The sequence below is a fragment of the Ictidomys tridecemlineatus genome, chromosome 1, assembly GCF_052094955.1.
Source record: "Ictidomys tridecemlineatus isolate mIctTri1 chromosome 1, mIctTri1.hap1, whole genome shotgun sequence".
In the NCBI taxonomy this organism is placed as follows: Eukaryota; Metazoa; Chordata; class Mammalia; order Rodentia; family Sciuridae; genus Ictidomys; species Ictidomys tridecemlineatus.
This window is the reverse complement of record NC_135477.1, coordinates 9,451,762-9,477,013: the sequence shown is the minus strand read 5'-3', so window position 1 is coordinate 9,477,013 and position 25,252 is coordinate 9,451,762. Positions and strand designations below refer to the sequence as shown.

Here is a 25,252-nt window from a genome sequence, read left to right as displayed (position 1 = left end):
ATTAAACAAGTCCATAAGGCTTTCAATGTCTTCCTTATTACTTCTGCAAAGATGAGAAAACAAAAGAGATGATTCAATAATTAATCCAAAACTGGGACTTGGTCAGGATGACCTGGCGTGTGCAGAGACAGTCACGAGGTCAGAGAAATTTTTCCCATTTCTAATAAACCAAAGAGATTTTTCTGGCCATACAAATCATTTATACTTAACACCTATTTAATAGGTTGGCAGCAGCTGACTTTCAAACTTTTCAAATATGAAAAGTTATGTCAGTTTCTTTTAAAATGTGTGATTTCATACACCTACCAAGGAATACTCCAGTTTATCATAAAGTCCTCTGCAGGTTTTAAAGCACTTTCATTTGCATAAGCTCATTGAATCCAGTCACGCCTCTTTTCTTGATGAGAAACTGAGATGGCCTCAAATCAAGTCTTCCAGAGCGGAGGCAGATGCTCTTCTCACCACTGCAGAGTTTCTTCTCCATCATATTGAAAACCTAAGTTAGAAAAACAAGTACCTCAATAGGGGCTGCAGTGTGTTTCTCCAACATTCGTATGTTGGAGCTCTAAAGTACTTTACAATGTGACTCTATTGAGGAAGAGCCTTTAAAGAGACAATAAAGTTAAAATGAGGCCATAACTATGGGTCCCAATCTAATCTGACTGTTGTTTTTATAGGAAAATAAAAATTGGACACAAAATTTGGGCACACAGAGAGATACCAGGGATGTGCGCATACAGAGAGGAGCTTCTGAAGACACAGTGAGAGGGCAGTCATCCACAGGCCACAGAGAGACATCTCAGGAGAGATCAAACTTTTGACATCTTGACTTTGGACTTCTAGCCTCAGGAAACATGAAAAAAAAATTTTTATATCATTTAAGAAACATCGTCCATGGAATTTTGTTATAGCAACGCTAGCTAACTAATACACATCAATACAAGACAGCTAACACCAAGACTAATCATCCAACTTATTAATCAAACAATCAACTCTATTTGTTCAAAATTAAAATCCCTTTCTTCCCATAGATAACTTTAGGATGTGTATCAGTCAGGTCCAAACATGAGAAAGAAACTGTACAGTAGTTTGAATTAGAAAAGCTTCATATAAAGAATTATTAATCTAAGGTAGGATTGGCGTAATGGGGGACTGGTTAGTACCTCCTAGTAGTAGACAAACAGATAACTAGGACCTCTGGGAGTACAGGAACAGCACTGTAAGGAGCAGTTCCGTATCAGGGCACAAGTCGGAAGTCCAAGGAAGAGTCCCCCCACACCCACCGGCTCTGGAGGATGGAATGCAGATCTTGTTGAGGAGGACATGGCCACAGCTCAGAGGATGACATGGAAGTGGCTGTGGTGCCAGGGAAAGCTGCTCTCAGGTGGTCTCTTTGTGACATGGGTACCATCTATAAAAGGACAAGTTTTTCTGGGTGTGGGGGAAGCCTGGAGGCCATTGGGTGCTGCTGACTGTGTGTTTTGCAGGTGATAGACGCTGAGGAAGCTGTGGGTACCATAGAAACCAGGTGATGGAGAATCAGTGCCAGGGGCAAGGGACAAGCAAGCCACTAGAACCAGGAGGAGGAAGCCCTTTCTCCTGGGTCAGTCTCTCCAGGGCCTTCTAACTGAGTCGGACCTTTGCCAGCTGGCGAAGACAGAGCGAGAGAACAGCTCTCCACGTGTCCCCAGAGCCCGCGATGAAGGAAGAATTTGGAGGCGATACACTGAAGACGGACAGAGGACGGTTCTCAGTTGCACTAAACCTGGGATTTGTATGTCCTGGGGGAGCTAAAGGACCTATGCCAATGCTCTAAATCCACTTTAATAGAACACCAAAGAAAATAGTGATATTTGGGGGCAGGTTCTCAAAAGAGAGGCACAGACATTTGAAAAAAGCAAAGGTAGGAAGAAACAATGCAGGGCAATCTGCACAAACAGAACCAGCTTCCTTCAGCGGAGTCTCTGGTCTCTTGTTTTTGTGTCAGGCAATGACTATAGGCTCACAGGGGGCACAGCCCACATCGTGATCCACGCTGCTCCTGGATTTCAATCTCCTGGACTTCCTTGTTCATAAAGTCATGTTTATCTGAATCACAATATTTACAAGTTAAATATTTAAAACCTCGGTTATCTTGGAACTAACCAGTCCTTAGTGCCAATATGCGTCTTTCTTAATTGACTCCAAACTAGTTCAATAATTAATTTTAAATAATAATGACCCCTAAAGATTTTTAGTTATGGAGAGAAAGAGAGTTCCCCAAGAGCGTTCCAAAGTTGAAGTTTGGTTAATACAAAGTTGGTATCTCTGTTTTTAAAAAATTCTTCTAGAAGGTTCTAATTCTGCAAAGAGTAAGATAAATCTCTGAGAAACCAGAGCCAGGCAAGGGGGGCCATTTAGGTAGCTCTGTTTTTCCTTTCACATGAGGAAACTGAGTCCCAGGAATCCTTGCCCCAAATCCAGAGTAGCTACACTGGAACTAGATTCAAGATCTTCTAATTTCTTTAAATTTTCTTTGTGGCCACCTTTGTGGCCCCTAAAATCATGCTGTACTTGACATTTTCCAGGGTAAAGCTGAGAATGTAGGGAAGGAAGGAAAGGGAGAAAGACTCAGGCACAGCCTACTGGTATCTGCTACTCCACCAGCTGGGCTGCTGCCATCCCTCTTGGGAGCAGTAAGCTGGGGAAGCCACTTTTCCCGCTCTCATTTCCCCCAGTGGCCAGCACTGGAGGATCACATGCAAAACACTCCTAGTGTCGCATTGTTAAAGGGAGTGCCTGAAGCACCCTACTGCATTAGGAGGAGGTAAGAGGCAAGAATTTGGATCACATTTCCTCGTTTTGCTTTGGTGTTGTTTGCTTCTTTTTGTATCAGGTTGCTTTGGTTTGTTTCGGACAGTTAGAAAGCTGGACTGCGTGTGTAAGACGGTCACTCACACCTAGGGAAAGAACATGGAATGTGTGACTTATAAAGGAACAATAAGAAGAGACTTTTCCCATCTCTCAAACTTAACCAAGAATTTAGATACAGCCAGGATGCTCCTTGGCCATTTCTATTTCTAATCCATTCTAAATGTATTTTTTTCAGAATCATGCATTTTGAATTATTTCTATCAAAAGCAATTAAAGTGTACAATTTATAAATAATGGCGTGCAATGGTATTCGACTAACATGAGCCTTTTAAGATTAAAAACAACAAAACAACAACAACAACAAGAAACCTACACAATTTTCATCACCTCCTGGACTGTAAGATCTGGGGGAGGGGAGATTGCTCTTTTTGAGATGATCTGTCTGGGCTTTCTGCCTTTATTAGTGAGGAGTTGAAGACCCAGTCAGGCTCACCTGACTTGAACGGCTTAGAGTTAGCATTTCTCCCTTCCCCTTCTCTTTGCCCCTCCTCCCTCCCTCCCCTTATGGATCTGAGATAACAGCACAGATAATAATATAAATCTGTATCTTCAGAAAGAACCTTTGTCCAGGTGCTTGATGCCATCTAAACTCCCTGTGTTGCTGAAATAAAGTGCATCAGGCTGTGGAAACACGCTGGCTCACAGCGGGCACAGCCTACAACGTGATCCATGCTGGGTGCTGACAGGATGCAGAATCCTTCCCTATCATCCCGAAGCACTGGGCACAGGACACAGCAGGAAAGTGGACTTGAGAACCTGGCTCCTTCCAGCAGCCATGTCAGAAGCACCAACTAAATCTAGAAGCCACAGATGCAAATTAACTAATCCGCTCCTCAGAGTGCCAGGAAGGAATGAGCCAGTCACTACCCCCATGTGCCACAAGCCCTGATCCAAAGTTCAATGTGCTTCTGATTTTCTTAGAACTTATAAAAAAATGTCATTTCAAGGCCACTCCCCACCTCCCCATTTCCCACAGTCTGGACAGGTATGTTTTTCACACTCTTCCACAACAGAGCTTCATGGAGGAGAGAGCGCTTGCTTTTAACGGCTGTACAGGATAGTAGTTGGTCTCATGTACGTTTCCTAATTGATTGAACGTACAGATCCAGACTCGACGTGGTTAATGAGGTACCAAGAATTTTTTTCTTGCTGAGACCCTTTAGTGACAATCCCTCTGAACAAGCTTCACTCCCCATCACATGAGCAGAAGCGCTGTGCAAGAAAACATGTCCCCTAATAGATGCGCCTGCAAAGTGTTTTCCTATCATTTTCACTCTTCCCTGTTTTCCCTTCACTTTCCTGTCACATATAAATTGGATCCGAGGCTGATGTATCACAGGGCAATGGGGTGCAACTCGTGTTATGGCTAAGATAGTTTTACGCAATTTTTATCAGCAATGGTCAAGGACAGAAGAAAGTTTCTTGTTACTAAATTACCTTGAGAGAGATGGAGAGTTTTATTGATTAAAGTAAGTTAAGTGTGAAAATTGCAGCTCGGTGTTACTACAAACACACATTCTTTTCAGAAGTTTCAGTCTGTTAAGCTGATGTGGTGCCAACACAAACAGAGCTGAATATTGGATTCGGGGCACTATTTTCTCAGTGAAAATGTCGCTGACTTGGAGAGTAGTTCAGATGGACCTTGAGATCGACTCTGAAGAGGAGGGCTGCCAGGTTGGGGACCCTGAGGTTGTCCACCTGTGCCATTCAGCTCAAAGCAAGAGCCCGTCTCCTGACCCCTCGGTGGAGACTTCCAGAATGTTCTCAGCATGGCCGTCATGTGGCAGCTCCTGTTTACCCTCAGGTAGGATGTTTTGAGACCCTATTGAGAAATAATGCTAATTTGTATGGCACATTTTCAAGTTGAAATCATTCTGTGGATTTTCTGCTGCTTACAGAAATCTGAGCTCAAAGCAAGTCTTCTGCTCCCTGTCACTGGGGTTTAATAACAGAAAGCAAAGAAATCTTATAAACAGACCCTTTCTATTAATGATAGGCCGACTTCTCCCTTCTTGAAACTTGAGTCACGGGATGTAGACGTTATATCATAAGTGGAAACCAGATACCCTTAGAGCCAGAAGTATCTCCAAAAACACTAATTGGATTAAAAATCACGAAGCCTACTCACAGACTGGGGCATTCAAATCAAATTAGCCACCATCTTATTTTTTAAAAAAATAAAGAATTAGAGCCTTGTGTGTACACTATCACCACAAGTTAGTGAGGGAGATAGCATGACTGGAAGTTCTCATGCTTCTGGAAGTTAGATACCACAAAGTGCCCTTCCTCACAAAAGTTGAACAAAATCTGGAAGTGTTATGGCTAAATCCTCCCAAAAGGGCTATACTAGAATTTCTCACTCAGAAAACAAGAAAATGGACGTTCAAGTGGGTTGCACCCAGCCCCAGACCTCACAGTGACATGGCCGCAGCGCCCACAGGTGAGACCCAGGTGTCCTCATCTGCAAGCTAGGTATGCTTTGCAAACTGCACCCACATTTCCCTTTTGGGTGAAGGGAAACATGGTGATCATTCCAAACAGCAGTGAGACTGTGGAGCAGCCCAGACAGGGGCCCTGGGGTCCTCTTGGCCTCAGAATCCAACGTGATCCTCCTCAACTCTTAACCAGACTCAGACAAGGGGTAAGGAGAGCCAAGGCCCAGTGAACAGCAGAGGACTTCTACTTCTGGTCAGGATGCAGGAGAATGGGAGACGCTGGTTCTCAGGTAACAAGAGAAACTTGGACAACATACAGTCCACTGAAGGATGGAAGGGTACAGAAGGCCTGCCGAGCTGAGCATCAGAGAGAGGGGAGCCCTCCTGCAGAGCAGCTAGCTTCTCTCCTTGACACCACATCCTGCCCCGAGTTGTTAGGATGCCGTGGAGGAACTAGAAAACAGGCCCAGGTGCCTGAATTCTGAGGCCCAGACTGAGTTTAACCAAATAGAATCAAGGACATCTGGATCACAGCTGCTTTGCTCAAATACTGACTCAGCAAGGAAGGGTTCGGCCACAGGGGGGGTGGAAACACCTGGAAGGGCAGATAAATGAGTAAACACGAAAGCTGGTTTTTATCAGTGTTGATTCCTGAGAAGGGCATTGCTGAGGCCTTGTCTTAGGAGGTCTGTAAGATATAGAGTGAATAGACGACATCACAGCACCAGTGTTGGGGGAGTAAACATGGTGCCGACGCCCCTCAAGTCACACCAGGCGCATGTCCCCAGACACCCATCTTCAAGTAGAAGACTCCGATGCTGGGCCGTGGCAAGTCAGGCACCATCTATTAGTGTCTAGACCTGGGTTCAGGGCATAGTACATGAAGGGTCCAAATTATGATTTCTAGAGCAATTATATAAAACAAAGACAGAGATGCCCTCTTTTACCTCCCCCTGCCCTTACCCTGTCTGTGTCTGGAGAGAGATCACAACGGGGCACACTGCCCAGGTGGCCTTCAGGAGGCTCTCCTCTGCCCAGCTGGCTCCCGTGTTCTGTCCTTCTCCAGAAAGCAGACTCACCTGGGGCCTCAGGATGGCGCAGAAGCAGGGTCCCAGCCCCTTTGTCTCCGCTGCTGAGAGTCCAGCTCAGAGCTCCCCGGCACTGGACAAGGCCATTGTTGCAGCTGGGTTGCGGTTCAGCCTCCCGCCCACTTCTGCCTCCCTCACCCCCCCAGGGCTGAATGCTGAGGCCGCTCCCAGGAGAGGCCCTGCATGCAGTGCCCGCTGAACCTGACCTGTGGAAGCTGCTCCCAGGAGCATATTGGAGCTGGCGCCTGCCAACCTCAGCAAGGAGGACGCCTCCTGGTGGTAGGTGCTTGCACCTGGGGTGAACGAGGATGTGACACCTGGGAGAGATGCTCTGGCCCACTCATGTTAGGCGTTTATGAGTTTGGGGGGAGAATAGTAAGTGTGAGAACCTCAGAATCAGACATTTGTTACTGGGAGCCATCAGTGTATCCGAGAAATATAATGAAAGCCTCTTGGTGATCACACAGCAATCTAAGGCCATGCAGTCTTACTCCGAGCAAAGCGTTCAAGAAATTCTAACGAGCTCTTCCTTTCCTCTCTTACATCTAATTACCGGCTCAGAATGATCTCGATAATGAAGAGGACAGGGAGACACATTGCCTTAATAGTCAGAGTAGGCTGACCATAAGAGCAGGCCTTGGGTCATTTGGTGAGCTTTGAGGAGGAGTAATTCTGGAATGCTTCACCTACTTAGAACCCAGCTGTCCAGCAGCCTCATCTATGTGGAATGGGTGAGGAAATTTGGGAGTAAGTCCACAAAACAGCTCAGGAGTCAAGGAGAAATAGTAATGCATGCTCCCAAGATGCAGGAGAGACGGTGCGGAGGCCCTGTCTCCAGCCATGGCCATGGCTCGTCCATCCTGACTGCCCGCACCTGCGCCACCTGCTCCCCCATCCTCAGGTGCATGCAAAGCTACCAGCTCACAGAGCAGGGGCCTCACAGAGGCAGGCAGAGCAGTCTTGTCAAGACCTGTGGGTGGAGAAAGCCAAGAGGAGAGGGAAGATCAGCCCGGAGCCATCCTCAGAGATCAAGGGACAGCAGCCTGGAGCCACTCTGCAGGGACACAGCCAACCTGTCCCTGCCTCAGGCAGCCTGGCTTCCAGGAGACTTTGTCCCAGACCAAACTCTGACATAATTATAACCTTCCCCATTGGGTTCAGAAAGACTCCAGCTCCTGCCTCACAGAGCTCAATGTCTCATGGAAGCAAAAGGCAGAACAATCACGTGGCATGGGAAGTCCAAAAGAAGCGCTGGCCGGTCATAATGTTGCAACTAAATAGAGAGGCACTCCCTGTTCCCAGTGGAAGCACAGAGTCTTGCAGCTGAGTGTCATTGCCACCGTGGTCACCTGAGCAATGGCACCCACAGATATTCAGGCTCCAATCCCTGAACCTACAGCTGTTACTTTAGAAGGCAAAAGGGACTTTGCAGATGAGATTACAGTGAGGACTGTGAGATGGGGAAATTGTCCCCGAAGGCCTGGGTGGGACCTAAGTGTCTTGTGAGGACAAGACACTCTTCAGGGACCCTTATAAGTCTTGGAGAGACAGGATTGACCTCAGGAGAGGCAATGGCAATAGGGAGACAGAGGCCAGGCGGGAAGGAGGGAGATTGGAAGGTACTGTCTGCTGGGTTTGCAGTGTGCCCATTCTACCTTCATATCCATAAGATCATGCAACACGTGCCCTTATGTGACTGGCTTCTTTCAGTGCACACGTTTTCAAGATTCATCCACGGATATCAGTTACCAGTACTTCCTTCCTGTTTAAAGTTGAATAATATTCCATGGCGTGCATAAATCGTGTTCCTTTTATTCATTCATTAGTTGATGCGTATTTGGGTTGTTTCCACATTTGGCTGTTATATATAATGCTGACACGAAGGGCCAGGTATATACATTTTTTATGTAGTCATATATTTTCAATTATCTTGGGCATCTACCTAGGCATGGAATTGCTGGTGGTAACTCTATTGTTAACTTTTTGAGACACGGCCAGATTGATTTCCCAAGTTGCTGCACCAGATGGCATTTCCTGTAGAAATCTATAAGGGTTCCAATTCCTCTGAGACCGCCTCAGTCCTATAACTGCCTGTTTGTTTTTTAACTACAGCCATCTTAGGGCATGAAGTGGAATCTCATTATGGTTTTGGCTAGTGCTCCCCTCATGACTGATAATGTAGAGCACCCTGTCACGAGCTTACTGGTTATTTGTATATTTCTGGGGAGAAATGTCTGTTCAGATCTTAGTCTATTTTTAGGTTGAATCATTTGTGTTTCTGTTGTTGAGTGGTAAGAATTCTTTATACGTTTTAGATATGTCAATTATCAGATACGTGATTGACATTCCCCCCATTCTGTGTGTTGTCTTTTCACATTCTTTATAATATCCTTTCATGCACAAAAAATTTTCCTTTTGATGTACAGCTATCTATTTTTTTCTTTTTTGTTGCTTGTGCTTTATGTGTCATATATGAGGAACCCTTGCCTAACTGAGGTCACAAAGATTTACTTCTAAAATTATATATGTGTAGCCCTAGGTCTGTGATCTATGATAATTTTGCTATGTGGGAGAGGAGTCCAGCTTCATTTGTTTGCATCTGAATATACAGTTGTTTCAGTACAATTTGTTGAAAAGATTATTCGTTTCCTCATTGTATAGGAAATTCTTAGCATCTGTCTTGAAATTCACCTGACTACAGCTGTATGTAATTTATTTTGGGACTCTCAATTCTCTTCCATTAAGTTATATCTATCATTATGACAGTACCACACTGTCTTGAATAGTACAGTTTTGTAATGAGTTTTAAAGTTGGGAATCTTGAGTACTCCAACATTTTATTTTTGAGATTATTTGGCTATTCTGCATCCCTTACATTTCCATATAAATCTTAGAATATGCTTGTCATTTTTTCACACGTACTCCAAAAAAGGAAGTTGGAATTTTGAGAGAAATTGCATTGAATCCATAGATCACTTTGGGAATTATTGCCTTCTGAATAATAATGTCCTCCTATCCATGAACATAGTATGTCTTTCTATTTATTGAAATCTCCTTTAATTCTTCAACAATGTTTTATAGTTTTTGGTGTGTAAATCTCCCACTACTTTGGTTAAATTTATTTCTAAGTCTTTTATTATTTTCGATGTTATTATAAGTGGAATGATTCTAATTTTCAGATTGTTCATTGCTAGTATATAGATAAATGATTGATTTTATATATTAATTTTATATTCTGCAACTTTACTGAACTTGCTTGTTCTAATTTTCTTTAATGAATTTCTTAGGGTTTCTGTATGACAAGATTATATCATTGCAAAAAAAAGATACTTTTGTGTTTTCCTTTCTAATCAGGATGCTTTTTTAAAAATGCCTTTTTCTGTTGTTGTAGAAATATACAATATCTTTATTTTATTTACTTGTCTTTATGTGGTGCTGAAGATCAAACCCAGGGCCTCACACATGCTAGGCAAGCGCTCTACCGCTGAATACAAGCCCAGCCCAGGATGCTTTTTATTTACTTATTACATGGCAACTTCTGTGGACAGAATCTCCAGTACAGCCCTTCACAGAGTGACACCCTTTTTTCTGTAACTGGTCTTATGAGAAGAGCATCCACTCTTTTCCCATATTGTGAGCTGCAGAGCTGCAGACATTTTATAGATATCCTTTGTCCTAATCTGTTTGGGTTGTTAGAACAAAATGCCACAAATATGTGGGTTGTAAACAACAGAAATTTATCTTTCACAGATGTGGAGACTGAAAAGTCCAAGATCAACATGCCGGCAGAGTCAGGGGCTGGTGAGGAACCCACTCCCTGGCTAATGGATGACCGTCTTTTTGCTCTGTCCTCACATGGTAGAAAAGCAAACGGCTGTCTTTACCAGGGACACTGAATCCCATTCATGCCTAATAATTTACCAAAGGCCCTGCCTCTAAATAGCATCACCTTAGGGTTTAGGGTTGTGGCATGTCAGAGTTTTTTTTTTTTAATATATATATTTTTTAGTTGTTGATGGACCGATATTTAATATTTTTATATGTGGTGCTGAGAACTGAACCCAGTGCCTCACACGTGCTAGGCAAACGCTCTGCCACTGAGCCAAAAACACAGCCCACAGCCTGTGAATTTTAGGAAAACATTCAGATCCTTTATCAGGTTGAGGAAGTTCCTTCCTATTTGTAGGTTTTGAGTATTCCTGGTTATTTTCTTAAATACTGCACACGTGCACACACACACACACACACATGCAATGTGCCCAGCCTGGAGTTGTTGGACTTGTGACTGTGCATTCCAGAAGGTGTTGTCATGGCTGAAGCACACAATGACAACTTCAAGACAAGAAGATGAGTCATTCTCTCACATCCCAAGCCTTAGGAGGCACAGAACTGTGTAAAACACCGGGAGATGTTTCTGTCTAAAATGTGTAAATAAAATGAAAGGTATCACTGCTCAAACAGCTTGCACCTCTGCCCTGGCCCCACACGAGGCCAGAGCTGCTTCCTCGTCAAGCTGGGCATTAAAATCAGCACCTGCACTCTGCACCGCTGCCCAGGAGCCAGGGGAATCTCCAGCCCACACCTGCTTTTCCTCCACACCCTGCGGCTCCTCTTCCTTGCCCCCATCTTCTTAGTCCCATATTTCCACCCAGTGGAAGGCAACATCTGGGCCTTGGGGGACACAGAAAAGGAGGAAACCAGAGTTCCTCACGGTGTTTCAGGACATCTAAGTGCAGCAGTAACACCCTGCCCCGAATGTCACTGCTGGACTAAAGGAGACCCGCAGGCGAGGCTGGGAGAGTGCTGGACCACTCAGGAGCAGGACTCCCGGTGCTCAGCCACCCTGAGGGTCTAACCCACAGAGGCCAGAGACTCTCCTTGGGCTGGGCTTGGGCCTCTGGTGCCTCCAGGGCAGGTCTCCCACCCTCAGAGTGTGCTCCCTCAGCCATGGCCAATGGCAGGGACCCAGATTCACTCCCTAGCCCAGGTGGAAGCTCCCAATGCCCCCTCCTGGGGGTCTCTGCATCTCTGCAGGAGTAGTCACCTCCCACCAGGAACAGGCTAGTCATCACAAGCCCCCAGGCTTGGATTTGTGCAGTAGGCCACCTCCTCTCTTCAGAAGGCACCAGGCACCTGGGCAGAAGCAGGTGTGGCCCTCCTAAGCCACCCTCCCGGAACTCCTGGAGCACCACGGGCGACCCAGAGTGCACTGAGGATCCTGCCCCACCCACTCTCTTTACTGTGGCTTTGGCAGGAGGAGCCAGAGCTCACTGTGCCGAGTGTCCCTTGGATGCCAGCACATCCCCCTTCCACTAACAGAGCTCCAAATCTCCTTGGAATGACAACTACTCCTCTTCTTTCTGAGCAGGTGACTCAGGTCAATTAACACAGTTCCAATCTCTGGTGACAGCTATCGCCTCAGGGATAGGCACAGAACCCCAGCTTGTTTTTATCTTCGGTAATCCTGGGACTTCTTTAGAAGACAGTTCATATGAAGGAGGAAGAAGGAGCCGGGAGATAACCATGTTGTTTGAGCTCCTAGATCAAGCTGTGCCTGAACTTAATTACATAAATTCTTCAACTAATGTGGGTTGGATGTCGTATCACTTGCATCCAGAAGATTCCTAAAGGACACAGTCACCATGCCTGCAGGCATGTAGAAGTCTCAGCCTAATCCTTTCCCTGTTTCCCACACCCAGCACATCTTCCTTCTCCAAGATCCACACCTCCCCGATCTCTCAGAGTATCAGATGCTACCTGGTGCTTGCCTGGACCTCGGTCTGAGCCTCGCTGATGGTCTCTGTCTTAAACGAATGTGTTTACAACATGCAACATGGAGTCTAACCATTGCCTGAGCGTTCTCCTGAAGAGACCCTCTGCAGGCCTTTCTGAGTCTCACAGGCAGGAAGCTGGGCCTGCTGTCCTGTACCCACCCTGCACTTCCCCACGGGGCGTAGAATCACTTCTAGGAAGCTGTGTGTCCTGCACAGGCCGGGGCCATGCCAAACACTCCAATCCACGTGGTGGTCATCCCTGGGAGGGACGTCGGTGGGCAACAACCAGGACTCCTGAGGCCGACTTGGGCTCTGTTGCCTTTCCTTGGTCACGTGACTGTGGTCAACCTTAATCCCACGAAGGCAACCTCAGCGTGTGCACCTCGGAGGGCAGTGCGTGGCGTGGCGGTCTGACATCCCGTGGGAGTTCCATGGTGACTGCTTTGTGCAGAGACCTGAGCACCAGCCCAGGGCCTTGGCCTTGTGTGGGAAGAGCCTGTGTCTAAGGCACAACACGAACACATCCCTCCAGAGAGCATTTCACCCTCAGAAAAGTCCCAGCCCCAGCATCCTGGGTGCTGCCCAGACTCTTCAAATGCAAGGGCAAATAAAACAAATAAAAGCCAATATTGTACTCACAAGCAAGAGAGCGCCCAGCAACCCAGAACAAAGGAGGGCGGGGGAGGGCCCTGCGGGTCAACTGCCGTGCGAGTCTTGACTGTGTGAATCGCACAGTTTTGAGTGTTAATCACAGAAGGGGTGGGGGTGCCAAGGACAGAGCTAATGGAGGGCTGATGTGTCCAGGCCCCTGGAGGAGCCATCGGGGTCCTTGGCTTTTGTCCCACTGACTGGCATTGAGGAGGGTCTCCCTGCAGCTTCAGGACGGGAACCCTGGGGCATGGGGACCAAGCCTGGATGAGGCCCCCAGGGGATCAGCGCCCAGAGTGGTGGAGGTGTGACCGCGGACCCTTTCAAGGACTCATTCAAGGAGCAATCATGTCAGAAACAAAGGAAGAGCAGGAGCTTTGTGTGAGACCAGTTAATGCGAAGGAAGAGCCCAGTCCTGAGCCGTCACAGGTGCAGCAGGATCATGGTCCTGCCACGTTTGCATCATGGATCTCCTTTCCCTCTTGCTAAGCCCCCGGCAGGCAGACCCAAGCCCCGTCTCTGCATCTGCAGATACCTGAGTACGCACCTCGTGGGGCAGGGCCATTCTCAGGCCTGGCCACCTGGAGCCGTGTGTGCTTTTGTCCCCTGTTCTCCAGGACCCAGGCAGGATCAGATTCCCTGCTTGGGTCACAGGGTCCCTTCCTTTGGGTTTATGTTCTCACTTCTAAGACCCCTGCTTTGTGCACGGCCCCGGCACAGGCTTAGGTTGACTTCCGGAATCTAGGATTTTGGGGATATGTTGGAAGCAGAGGAGAAGCAAGAGGAAGACAGAAAAGAACACACGGGGCCGGTTCATGAGCTCCGTGAAGTCTTGCTGGCCGCTAGCGTAGGAGACCCCCACCACGGGATGGGATCAAGCCGTCGGCCAAGGAAGCAGCCAGAGTCTTCTGAAGATGCGGGGTGGGAGGTGAGGAGGAGGTGGTCGTCCTTGTCTGTCACCATGGCAACTCCAGCCGGGACTTGGCGGTGCCAGGATTTTCCAGTGGAGTCTGAAGCCTGCTGGCCCCTAGGTGCGAGGGGGCGGGAATGTGGTTTACAGATGCACAGCTGCTCCCTGGCTTCTTCCCTGAAGAAGAAGAAAAGGGGATCTGGAGGGCCCAGGCCAGAAGCCACCGTGAAGGAGAAGAAGAGCCACAGAAATGTTCCCTGGACCCAAGAGGAATTCCCCCGCCACAGGGAGAGCAGGTGCCGCGGACTCCCAAGAACTGAAGACCCCAGGAGAGAGAAGAGTGCTCAGGGTTTATGGCCCACGACCCCACCTCTAGGAATCTGTACTAAGAAAGAGCTCGAGCTTGCCCAGAGATCGATTTTGTTGGATTTTCCCTTGGAGCATTAGTTATACCAATAACAAGGGTACGGAGGGTTACCTAAAGGCTCAGGAACCCAGGATGGGTTTGATGGCTTGAAGCTGGTCACTCAGAGAGGATGCTAAGCATCCAGCCAAAGTGGGCCCTGGAAGAAGACTCCAGAATGGGGAGGGGGTCTGTCACCAACATTAAGTGAGAAAACCTGTCTCAAAGTAAAAAGTAAAAAGAGCTGGAAACAGCTCAGTGGTGAGCTACCCCTGGGTCCTGGGTTCAATCCTGAGTCTGGGAAAAAAAAGTTTAAAGTGTGTGTGTGTGTGTGTGTGTGTGTGTGTGTGTGTGTGTGTGTGTGACTAGTGGTAGAATTTTTTACATTATTTTTCAAATCTCTTGCAATAAATGTCCACCAACTTGTCATTTAATTTTTTAATAATAAGCTCAGTTAACAGAGAGGCAGAAGAGCAGGGTGGGCGGGGGAGAAGGTAAATCTCAGAAAAAGAGAAGAAAACAGAAGTGCCTCTGGGCCAGAGGGATTCAACAGGAGCTTTAGAAGGTGATTTAGGCCTGAGACAATCCCCGACAGGTGACAAGGAGCAGAGCTAAGGTCTGGCAGGTCTAGGTGGTGCTGGTACCTGGTACGGGCACATCCACACTGGCTGGGCCAGGTCAGCCCGGGGTTTCATCTCAGGGCACGTGGCACCCTGTCCTTAGGAGACTCACGTGGTAATGAACCGTGACTGCTCAGGTTTAAATGGAGATAAATAATTCAGCATGTTGTAGAAATGAAACTGTGTGATTTTGCTGAATGACGGTCAGGTAGCTGTTCAACCGGTGAGCCACCTGGCCTGGAGCTGTGCAGACGTTGATTAGCTAATGCACCGCCTGGGGACTTTTCTCATTAAAAAAATGATGACAACGTGGGTGACATTTTCCCATGAAGTTTTCCCGGAGAGATGGTCAGAAAGCACTCGGCTCAACAGGAAGACAAGAGTGTCCAGCTCTCCCTGAATCCCTGGTGCTGAGCGGTGACCAGGTGTGCACAGGGACAGGGGCTGGCCTGTGAGGGGGTGGAGCTTAAGGAACACGTAGACTTGCCAGCTGGACAGAGGGTCATCCTGCCTGTGGCCGCCGTCCCTGGTTCTGCAGCTTCTGCTGGGGCTTTGGGGAGCCGCAGAGGGGGACGGCCAGGAACGGGGTCTCCGTGCTCCTTCTGAATGAGGTTCCTTGCCGCCCCATCCAAAGCAGACCCACACGCAGGGCTGGTGGCACTCGGAACAGCAGGTGACACCTCCAGCCACAGGAATCATCGGGTCATTCTTAGCTTTCGGAGCCACGGAGTCAGCCACGGAGCTTACAACCTCAGGTGGCACAGAGAGGACAGGGAAGGTCCTGCCAGGAAAGGAGCCAGGCCCCAGCCTGCTGGTCACTGGTCACTGAGAACCTCCGCGCACGCGCTCATTCTAAGCACCTGCTGACAATTGTTCAGTGAGCACCTGTGTGCTCCAGAGCCCATCCCAGATCCGAAAGATGCGGCAGGGAGAGACAGAAGGTGGAAAATGAGCAAAGCAAGCCAAAAAGGGAGGCTGCACCGTAGGCTGGGGCTAGGGGAAAAGATAATAAAGCACCAAAGAGCAGCTAGAAGTGTGGGAGGCTGCCGTCCAGAGAGGATGGCCAGCTCTGAGCACCAACTGAAGGAGGAGGGGAGCAGGTGAGGAGAAGCCAGGCAGGAATCTGGGCAAAGAAAGCTCCAAGCAAGAAAGCAGCAGGTACCAAGGGCCTGGGGTCCATTGTTCCCAGAGGCATCCAGGCAATATTTCTCAATCTTTTTTTTCTATTGCCCTCCTAAAGAATCACTTCGGAGACACACACACACACACACACACACACACACACACACACACACACAATCATCATATTCATAGATATTTCTATTTATACACATGTGTATCTATTTTTTTAACTAATTGATCCTCCCATGACATTTTATTTTATTTATTTATTTTTGGTACCAGGGATTAAACCCAGGGGCACTTAACCACTAGGCCACATCCCCAGCCCTATTTTATGTTTTATTTAGAGACAGAATCTCACTGAGTTGCTTAGTGCCTCCCTGTTGCTGAGGCTGGCTTTGAACTCATGATCCTCCTGCCTCTGCCTCCCAAGTTGCTGGGATCACTGGCGAGCACCACTGTGCCTGGCTCCGCCCATGACATTTTAAACCACAGATTTATATTTAAGCCTGTGTGTAGTCCGTACTTTATGAATTTTAAAAGGTATTTTTGGCCCTTAAGAGCCAATTTTGGGGCCCTTGGGAAGAGTGTCACCCCAGGGAGAGTGGTGGTTGGCTCAGGGAGGAGGCCAGAGCGGGGGGCAGAGTGAGGACAGAGGACAGCAAGTCCCAGAAGTGGGGGATGGGCGGCCCAGGCAGGCCTTGGCCCTGTGTGAGGGCGTCAGTGTGGACAGCGGCCCTGGGACGCCATGATCTGCCCCTCTTTATCAGGGTTGTCCTCGTGAGTGGGGACCAGAGCAGGTGACCTTGATCTCCTGTGACCTTCCTCCCTTCCCTCCCTCCCCCATCCACAGCGCTGAGTGGTGATACAGGTGCACAGTATGTTCCAGGGGCATGGCAGGGCACAGACACAGAGGTCACCCAGCGGGGGACAGAGAGGGACAGGGGGCAGTGGCTTCTTGGGGAAGGGGTCATTGGAAGCCAAGTAGGGAAGGCTGCAGGGGTCTGCGTGGGGTCAGCAGGGCAGAGACAGGAAGGTCAAGCAGCTGAGCTTTGAGGGAAGGAGGGTGAGGTGGGAGGCAGGTGGCAGACAGCCGTGACTGAGTGCCAGGCAGGGGCCGGTCCCCTGAGGACTCAGAGGCCACATGGAGATCTTGGACTTTGTCCTGCAGCAGGAGTGCCCTGGAGGCTTTGAGCTGGCCAGCACAGGGGCACTCAGAGCCTTGCATTGCCCACGCTGCAGATGGTGTAGATGGAGGGAGCATTAGGAGAGGGTGTGGGAATGAGGGTGCTGTAAGGAGCCCAGGTGAGATGCAAAGGGCCTGTGGTGGGATTCTGAGTGTGCATGCTCCGATCCCTCTCTGTCCACCTCTCCTGCAATACCACGGAGTCAGAAACCAGCCTGGCCTCAGGTCTGTTCAAGTATAGATCAACTGGAGAGACGGTTTATGCAGATATCACCCTCCCTTCAACTTTGGACACCATTTCCAAATTCTCTTGCACACACTGAGTGACTCATGACGAAGTCCATGAGTGGGTGGGTCATAGGCAGAATCTTCCAGAGGCCTGACCAGGAAGGACCAGCCCCACTCACCCAGTGGATCCCTTGGGATGGGCCTCCTGCCCCAGCCATGGGCTTCCCTCTAAGGATGGAATGTTCTAGACACCAAGAGTGCGGGCTCAGGCCACGCGGGAGCCGCAGGCTGAATACCCACGGGCTTCACCCATTAGCGTTGGCCCTGGGTCCTGCTCCTCCTTGGCTCTCTCCATTAACTTCGACTGCACTTGGGCAGATCCGTGGGAATAAACTGAGAACAGAACCGACCAGGATCTGCGTCTAAGCGAAGACTGGCACTCGTCCTGGGCCCCAGCCCACGAGGAAAGGCTCCCGCCCGTCACTTTTCATTTTCTAACAGCTTCGTCTCCTCCACTTTCTGACTCCCTGGAAGAGCCAGGAGCAAAATGTTCCAGAGTCCAAGACTCAGTGTGGGGGGGAAGCGCGGCCTGGCCGGGACCCCCCACCCCCAAATCCAGGCCACCCTCCACCACCTGGGAGAGAAGAGAGAAGATGGCCCTCCCCCCAGCAGTGAGGACGTGAGGTCTGCTGGGGAGGTCATTTATGTCCCCAGATCGTCACAATGCCAGCCCCCTTCGCCTTCCAGGGGACCAACCTCAGACCCAGGCCACGGGGCAGGCTTTGTGGGCACAGAAGTCTTGGTTCACATCTTGGCTGTGCCCTGTGTGACCCCGTGAATCCTATTACATTATTCTGTGCTATGCTGTCCAGCACGGTGACTGGCGCTTAGTAAATCCATCGCTATTAGCCAGGATTGTCTCGGTAACTCCATCTCACGTGACCATCCAGCTTTCTTCCCATGCCCATGACGCACTCTCCCCTGGATCCACTCTGACCCTCGTTCTCCTTTCCTCCTTCTGTGCCTCAACAAAACTCCACCCTAGCAAGGACCGTGGTGGTGTTTGACGGTCTGCTCACTCCTTGATGACGAGACTGTGTCCTTTCACCCTTTTCCCCCCAGAACTGGCCTAGGAAAGCGCTTCGTACGTGCTAGGAGAAGGGAGAAGGTCCGCCATACTCTTTCTCGAAGGTGGGAACGTACTCTGCCTTGTCTTCACACAGGAAGACCTTGTCCTTTCCTCTGGACACTTCCCAAATGGGGGATGTGCCTGTTGTTTGGACAGCAAGGTGAGGGAACCGTCTCACAGTGTATCTTTCCGTTCTCGGGCACTGTCCTTCCGAGTAGGGTTTCCTGGCGCTGGCCCGTGGCCGGCTTCTCCCCCCCACACGGCTGGGCCGAGGTGCTCCTCCCGGGGTCTTCATCATCCCATCCCCTCCCGCCCCAGCACACCCGCCACCCTCCCCACCACTCCGGCTTCGGCGCTGCTCCCGGGCCTTGGGATCTTCCTGGAGGCGCAGGGACTCATTCAACAGGAGTGGCCCTTGTGCCCTGCCAGAGGCAGTGCTTGATGCAGCACCTGGGAGACACTGCCTGCCCACTGCCCCTCCTTGCTGCCCTCCAGGTCCAGCCACACGCAGAAGCTTAGGGCTGGCAACTTCTAGGTTTCCGAGAACCGTGGCCGGGAGAAGCCCTGCCCAGATCCACAGCCAGGAAGCCAACGGTGCTCAGCTCCTCACCCTCTTAAACCTGGCCCCGCCCGCCCGCCCGAGGGGCCCGGGTGCTGAGCCTCTGGATGGTGGGAGGGAAGGTTCCAGCCATCAGGTTGCTGCAGGATCAGGTTCGCCCGGGGTGATAATGCAGCTGCAATGACCTGTGCCGTTTCCATACTCAGTCCTGGTGCTGGAGTTGGCCCAGAGCAAACGCGCCCCAGCCCGGCCCAGGGCCTCTGGGGTGAGCCGTGCACCCTGTGGGAGGCAGGAGCCACCTCACCCTGCAAGAAAAGTGGGCCACCTAACATCTCGTGTGGGTGCCTCTTTAGCCCAGAGGCCCTCCCAAGGACGTCTTTCCCTCTCTTGCTTTCCTCTCATTCTGTCCTTCTGTAGCCGCATCATGAGACACAGCTCCTCCTCCGCGCCCAGCAAGAAAAGCCATTTTCCCCATGTTTTCAGACTTAAAAGCAGAAGCCTGGGTACAATCCCAAGACTTTGGAACACATTTCCGGTAGTTTTTCCATGCCTTCCCTGAGGACTCGGGATTAAAGAAGTAGCCCTCTAACCCAGTGCAGGAAGACCAGTGTTGCCATCACTCTGTAAAGGGGCTGCAGCAGAGAAGGCAGCTCTACGGATGCGCAGTCCAGGGCCACTTCCTTAGTTGGAACCTGGTATCGCTCACACGTGCCTGAAAGCAATCTGTTAAGTGCCACCTAAAGGGGCCTGCAGATTAAAGTTGCCAGCCTTCAGCTCCCACAGCATCTCCTCCTGCACATCACCAGCAACAGAAGAAGCCAAGCCATGAGCATGAGCACCGGGCACTTGAATTCACCAAATCCTTCCCAACACTCCCACAGCAGCCGAGCAGTGCTGCCGATAAACCAAGGACAAAGGAGAGGAGGGGATCTGTCATCCGTGAGCCCAGGGGGTGTGCAATAATATGGTGGTTATGAAGGGAAGCAGCCGCACAATTGGCTGGATTCAGCAGGGGCTGGGCCCCAGGGCCTGGGGAGTCAACAGATTGTAGCCAAAGCCGCAGCCTCACGCTCTCTGCCGGGAGAGATAATGAAGCAATAAAAGCGGCCCAGGCAGCCAGTGTGGGGCGGGCTGAGAGCAGCTGCTGGTGGGTGCCCTTCGGGGTCCGCCCCAGGACTGCAGCCCTCCAGCAGGCCGGCAAACAGAGCAAACTGCCAGGCCGCGGTGGCCAAGAGCTAATTCTCTCCGTTGGGGACACCAGGACCTCGGCTCCCCAGCCTGTCACTGAGCCGGTCCCTTGGTGGGGCAGCCCATATGGTCAAGCTGCTAAGTTGCCAGAGACGCCAAGGGTAAATAAAGCCCGGGCGTCAGATGGGAGGCTGGCCAGGCGGGCTGCGCTCCGTGATCCCTCCCGGGGGCGGGGGGTGCATGTAGTCACCCTGGGAGGCTCCGCAGCAATTTTCCAGGCCAACAGCTTCATTTGTCAGATGAGAAGCCCCTCCCCCTCCCAGCGGTCCAGGGACTTGCCAGAGCCACGGAGAGCGTCAGCGCCGTCCAGTCGAGGCTCGGCTCCCTGGCAGGGCTAGCCCGCTCCGCTGCCCGGTGGCATGGGCACGTGGTTCTGGGTTCCTTCTCGGGTTGAGGTGAGGACCTTCCACGTGAGGTTCTTGGGAGGATCAAATGCAGATGCTGGAAAGCCACTGCCTGGGTCGTGACCGCTAGGGGCTGGAGCAGACCCCGGGTCCCCTCCTGTCCCCCTCAGGCATGTACTGTGATGGGGAAAATCACAGGAACCTGAGCTTCGACTTGCCTTCACCTTTCTGAGATTTCGTCATCCTTCTGTGTCGCGGGGCACTCAGCAAACCACAGCTGTCGCCCTCATTAGCTCATCCAAAGCTCCTTCCCCACCTAGCAGCCAGCACAACTGCTCCCAGTCGAAGAAAAATAAGTCGGTGCGTGAACCGTGCTGGGCGTGAGGCGGTGCTGAAGGCTGGCGGGAGCCACGCAGCCGGCGGCTGGATGGCAGGATTTGAAGTGAACCATAGGTTTAGAATTAGGAACCCAGACGGAAGGCCTGGGCACCGAAGAGCCACACCACTAAACCCGATCCCTCAGGTGTCTCCACTGGCCTGGGAGGTGCGAGGGAGCTTGCGGGAAGATGCAAAGTCATCTCCTGAGAAGGAACACATCAAGTCATCCTCTTGGCAGATTGCTGAGCTGGGTTGATAAGGAAAAGGCTTCTTTCTCTCTGGGAAGGCAGTGAGCCTCAGAGTGGCCCGGGTGCTATGGATCATGGGTACAGTGGGGTCTCGCTGGGTGCCGGGGGTCTGGCAGAGGAAGGCAGAGATCAGCCTTGGGATGCTGTCCTGGCCCAAAGCATGAAGATGAGATCCCACCCTAGTCCCTGCTGTGTGAGGCCGCGGAAAGCCGGTCCAGGTGATGTGGCTCAGGCGTGGGCCCTCAGAAGGGGGTCTGCTTCTCATACGTGTTGTATCCCTTGATGCCTCACACGGGGCCCATCCAGTGTCGCAAAGGAATGAGCAGAGCTCCAAAGAGGAACATGGCTGAAGACAAGAAGGCTGGTTTGTGCACAAATGTAAGAAGAACCCATCCTTAGGGGTTACGGCTTTCCTGTTCCTATTCACCTCTTTGCAGGTTGCCTTTCAGCAAGCAGCAGAGCAGAAAGGGCCTGGGGTCGACGCTCTTTTCTTGTTCTTTAAGGCCATCGTTTCAAATGCTTTCACCAAAATTGAGAGGATGGTGTTTTCAAGCAAGGAGTAGGAATCGCCTTCCGCCTACAACATCTTTCTGCTCTAAGAATACAGGTCTGTAGATGCTTTCCCGACAGACTAGTACTGTTTGGAAGATTTTAAAATGTTACATGTAGGAAGCACAGGAAAAGGATGGTGGGAAAGCCTCTCTTTGTACCAGGAAAGCACCTGCCCGGGGTTAAAGAACGTCGAGCTGTTCACCCTGCCTCACTTCACCCACAGCTGTGAGGTGGTCACAGGCTACAATGTGCCCACCCCGATGGAGTCTGTGTTTGTTAGGTGCTGACTCCGCACTTTGCCTGCTAATTTTTTTCCATCCCCATTTCACAGATCAGAAACTGAGGCTTACAGAGGTCGTCACCGTGCCCTGAGCCATACAGTCAAGCCAACGGCAGAGTTAGCACCCAAGCCCAGGGCGCGGGCTACTAGGCTGAGCATCTGCTGCTCGCTCTAGCCCCATTTTTAAAGGAAAACATATGAATTCCTCTTTAAGATTGCTTTGTCTCTAAAATATTCTGCAAGCAAGGAGAAAAAACACTGTTGAGGAAAAGACACCCCCCCCCCAAGTCCCGGGAAGAGGGAGACAGAATGCAGGAGAGTAACGGAACTTGGCAGCGCGGGCTCTCTGACACAGTAAGAGGATTCCACACTTCACACCCTCATTAAAAAGCACATCAAAGCACTTCTTAAAAAGCCACCAAGAAGTCAGAGCAACTTGATCTTTTTAGACATGCTCCATACCTATCTATTATTAGCTGAATTCCAATTTACTGAATGATAAGAATTTTCTAAGAGACTGCAGCCCTAGGAGTCCATATCTCCTTGAAGTATCTTTAGAGGCAGGAAGGAAGTCAGATAAAGTACTTACTCAGAAAGTAAGCGATGAAGTTCAAGTTTCAGTTCAACTGCTCACTAACTGTGTAACTCAGGCAAGATGCTTGACCACTCTGGGCCTCTCCATTCTCATTGGTAAAATCGGGGAACACTTGTGGAGCAGAGGTGCAGCAAGAGGCAAGAGGTAGGGCTCACCATCCCTGGGGAGTAGCTTCCCCAGTAGAGCCCGATTTGGTGGATTCTCCAAAAGATGTCATATTTGGGGAACACAGGGCCATCTTGGCAAGAGAGAATCCAACCCCAGGTACCACAAATGCAATGCCTCTCAGCCTTGGGCGCATGCAGCATCCAGGTGGTGTAAGCCAGGACACGTCAGAGGCCGTGAGTGCCAGTCCTGGTCCTAAGGGCTTTCTGTCCCTCTCAGTGTTCATCCAAAGCACAGGGCGGGGCTCCTTCTATCCATGACTGTTCATGTGGCTTGTCTGAAGATCACCCACCTTCCTGCCGAAGCACAGCTGGGCACCAGCCAAGCAGAGTCTTGGCACCTTTACCCTGAATTGTGTAGCGTTTGTCAAGCAAAGTCAGAAGGACATTTATTTTCAAGACAAGCTTTTGTTCTGCCAGAAAAAAAAGGAAAATCTCTCTTCCCTTCTGCACGTGGCCACGGCAAGCTGCAGTTCACCAGGCTGCCAATTTTAACACATGTGCACACTCACGCACACACACACGCTCACGTTGATCCTAGTCCTGGCTCCCACTGAGACAATCCATCTTCAGCCTTCACTATTAATAATGACTTTGCATATCGATAACCCAATGACACTAAGCCCAGAGTGTCTGTCCCTGTCTCTCTGCATCACATTGACGCAGGTTGATGAAATCATTCCAGTCAAGGTTAAGGCAAGCCTGCCACACACAAAGGTTCTGCTTAAAACAAACACTGCTTGCTTTCGGGACCTGGCAGGGAAATTAAAAAGAAACCCAAGATGCTCTAGGCTTCTGTCCTGGTTTCCAGGCAACCAGATGCTGGGTGCAGGAAGGGAGAGGGGCTTTCTTCTGGTGCCAGACAGTATTGATAGACAGTGGGCTAACATTCAGAGCCAAGGAGCTGGGGAGGGACAGAGGAAGCCTGCATAAGCCTCATTACCCTAATCAACCATACAGTCGGCCCGTTGGCAGGCAGAGATGGAAAGGAGCCATCTGCAGGGGCCGGGCTGCGAGATGCTTTTCCGTGCATTATAAAGACTCGGCAGCTATGAGGACCAGGATTCCCAGGGAGCCATCATCCTGGCAGCTAGTGACGAGTGTGTAATTCAGGTGAGCCAAGGGAACCTGACAGCTGGCTTCTCGGGTGGGCCCCAGTCCTGGGTGTGGGGAGAGAGCACAGGAACAATGGGCAGGCTGGGGACTTTCTTTCTTCAATGCAGTTTAACAAGATCCTCCCTGCAGTGGCTGTGGGCCTAGCCCGGTGCTGTGCTGGATGCTCTGAGGGTCAAGGAGCTGGACCTGCACACATCAAATGTCCATGTTCAGAGTCCTGAGCGATCACGTGGGGCAGTGAGCCAACTGGGGTCCTCAGACAGACCTGGGCTCACTTACAGACCAAAGGAGTGACCTTTGACATCTCACCCAACATCTGCGCCTCCAAAGGGTGATGGTGGACCAGCATTCAGGACACTGAGAGTACTCCTACTTGCAAGAAGAGTTTTCCATCTCGTCGGCAGGGTTTTCCTGGTGACACAGTACAACGTCCGTCCACTCGAGATGGCAAGGATTCCTCAGGCCCCTTCAGTGAGGTGATGGGGAGGAGTCCTGCTCGTCATCCCACGGTCCTCGGAGTGCTGTGCAGCGTGTGGCCCGAGTGATGCACGTACATTGCCAAAACGCACAGTGGACCCCGGCTTGGCAGAGTGGGACCCAGTGATGGCCTCGTGGTGGCCAGGAATTAGCATTCCCATTTTTCCCAGGAGGAAACCAAATCGCAGAGAGGGGAGGGGGCTAGTGGCTCACAAGGAAGCAGGGTGCCTGGGCCCCGATCCGCAGGAGGACGAGTTCACTAGACTGTCCCCAAGAAAGACGGTCCTGTCCCTGGCTCTCCTAGCTGTGGCCTTCTCTTGGCCACCAGCACTCACACTCAGTGGACTGCCCTGGGAACCACTGTGGCCAAGCCAGGCTTCTCCCCATCTGAGTTGCGTGCCACATTGTCCCCAGGCTCAATCTTGGCCACATCCACATCCAGATTGTCTCCTGAAGCTACAAAAGTGTAGGGAGAAATACCAACAAGCAGGAGCAGAGGAGCTGGCCCTCGGATCCCAGCCTGGCTCGCCCGTGCACCAGCTGTGTGGCTCCGGCAGAGCCGTGAAATCCTCGGCGTCTTGGTTTCCTCTTCCTGAAAACAGAGCTGAGTGGCTCCCACCTCACGGGGCCAGAGTGAGAGTCAGGGCTGAAATGCAGACAAAGCGCTTAGCAGGAAGAACCTGGTGCCTCGGGAGAGCTCAATGCTTCTTAGTGAGCAGTGGAGTTTATTCTAACCTCTCAACTCTCTCCAGAGGTCTTTAGAATACAATCCTCGTACATTTAAGTGCACTTTGGCCTCTTTGGGTGGGCAGCTGGGGTCTGAAGTTGCAGTGCC

The 25,252-nt window shown here is 50.6% G+C and overlaps 2 long non-coding RNA genes across 2 annotated transcripts in view; one reads left to right on the top strand and one right to left on the bottom strand.

The window, feature by feature from the left end:
• The window catches only part of LOC120885555 (uncharacterized), a 40,546-nt gene extending 16,368 nt beyond the window's left edge, over positions 1-24,178 (bottom strand). Inside the window, exon 1 of the long non-coding RNA XR_013434316.1 lies at positions 22,655-24,178. This is a non-coding gene — a long non-coding RNA (uncharacterized LOC120885555). The remainder of the gene's footprint in view (positions 1-22,654) is intronic.
• The window catches only part of LOC120885535 (uncharacterized), an 8,152-nt gene continuing 6,429 nt past the window's right edge, over positions 23,530-25,252 (top strand). The window contains exons 1-2 of the long non-coding RNA XR_005728205.2: positions 23,530-23,937; positions 24,070-25,252. The exon at positions 24,070-25,252 is cut by the window's right edge and continues 1,402 nt beyond it. This is a non-coding gene — a long non-coding RNA (uncharacterized LOC120885535). The remainder of the gene's footprint in view (positions 23,938-24,069) is intronic.